At 42.7% G+C, this 1,749-nt stretch overlaps 1 pseudogene; it reads right to left on the bottom strand.

Annotated features, from left to right (window-relative positions):
• Positions 1-303: 303 nt before the first annotated feature.
• LOC114707283 lies at positions 304-737 on the bottom strand (annotated as a pseudogene).
• Positions 738-1,749: the final 1,012 nt, after the last annotated feature.

The raw sequence follows: 1,749 nt of genomic DNA, 5'->3' as shown, positions 1-1,749 counted from the left end.
CTACCTCCCTCTATCATGTTACCTTGTGTTTGGTCTTGGGTTAACAAGGTTGAAATTATGTTTTTTCCTTCTTTGCTCTTCATAAGTCCTCTAGCTTTACATTAATGCTTTTCAAATGAAAACATAAATTAAAAAGAGAAACCTCATAAACTTAACTGGCTTTGTTTTTAAATCCCGGAAAGCCATGCACAATTTTTAATGGGGTCTCTTTTGTTTTCTTCCCTTATTTGCTTTGTTTTGGTAGTTTGGGGAGTCATTTTGTTTTTATTTTACTATTCCTTATTGTGGGCATGGGCTCGGGCCCTACATATACCAGGTGAAGCCGCAGTTGGCATTGTCCAACTCGTTCTTGGAGCGCAGCTGTTACAACTTGCCAGGGAAGGATGGCACCCAGCACATGGTGTGGAACACGGACCTTTCCACCTTCTAGTCAGGCACATCTATCATGATTATAGTCTTTTTCTCCAGGTTCTCCCGAAGAATCTGCAGGGTCCTCCGGGTCCCTCTCTGCCTGGAAAAGCAGTATGAGGACGACCCAGGCCTCCAAATCCTTGATCTGCTGGTATCCTCGCTCATGGTTCCACTTCATTATTCTCCAGTAGTCAAAGAGCAAGGCCCAGATGCCCACAGTGAACAGGCTGTAGCCAGATAGTCTGGTGAGGCAGGTTCTGCTTGTAGTCGATGAGGAGTCCCCTCCTGCCTGGGGGCGTGTTCTGCTTCACCTTTGATGCTACCATACTTATAAGACCACCCGGGGTGTCATTTTTAATTTAAGGCTATGTAATTCATGTTTCAATATTACCTATCCACCAGTGCTAATCGTTTTATAGGGAACATGATTTTTATTGTTTGAAAATTTCATATGTGTCTATATAGTATGTTTTGAACAAATCTACTCCCATCCCCTCTTCTCCAGTTTCTCTTCTATTCTTTCTGGCAATTTTTCCTTTAAATTTCATAGGTTCATTCTTTTTTAACCGACTGAGTCCACATAGTGCTTCCATAATGCACATGAGAGTAGGACCTCCTGCTGGATCATGGGTAAACCATCAGAGAGCAAATACATTTCTAAAAGAAAACTGACTCTCGCTTCCACAGCAGCCACCAACTCCTTAGCGAGGGAGGGGTTTGGGCTGGCTCAATCTTGTTTGTTCACAGCTGAGTTTATGTGCAATGGCTCTATCATGTACAGAAGACATTGTTACACAGCACTCCAGCACTTCCATCTGCTTCTACAGTCTTTGCACAACCTCCACCAGGATTATCTTTGAGTATGGGGAGGAGAGGCTGAGATAAGTGCCTAAGTTAGGGCTGAGCTTTCCACAGTCTCTTAGGAAACCTGACTTGATATTTTTGGTTTATCATTCAAGTAGCCTTCCAGAATTTTGTTGAAGGTGTCTTACCACGTTCATCAATAAAATCCTCAGTACTGAGTAAATGCATTGTAGAGTATGGAAGACAAGGGGTCTATAAACATGTTATACAGTGAGAAATGCGTGCTTACATGGTGGTGTGGAGAAGCTGACCTTTCACAGGTTAGCCAAACTGGGCTGTTTTTCCATAGTTTAAAGACTTTTAGAGAAGTGGCTCTTTATAATCTGCCTCACTCCCCCGCCGCCTCCCCCCACATTCTATAGAAATTACTGGCCAGAATGGAGTTACCATGAACAATACATCTGATTGAAAGGCCTTGTCTCCTATTCAGCATCTCCTATCAGTCTGGTGTTTCTACTTTTTGTTTTTTTTCTA

The sequence above is a fragment of the Peromyscus leucopus genome, chromosome 18 (assembly GCF_004664715.2).
Source record: "Peromyscus leucopus breed LL Stock chromosome 18, UCI_PerLeu_2.1, whole genome shotgun sequence".
Classification (NCBI taxonomy): Eukaryota; Metazoa; Chordata; class Mammalia; order Rodentia; family Cricetidae; genus Peromyscus; species Peromyscus leucopus.
Note: the sequence above shows the minus strand (reverse complement) of the source record. Positions and strands in the feature narration are given on the sequence as shown.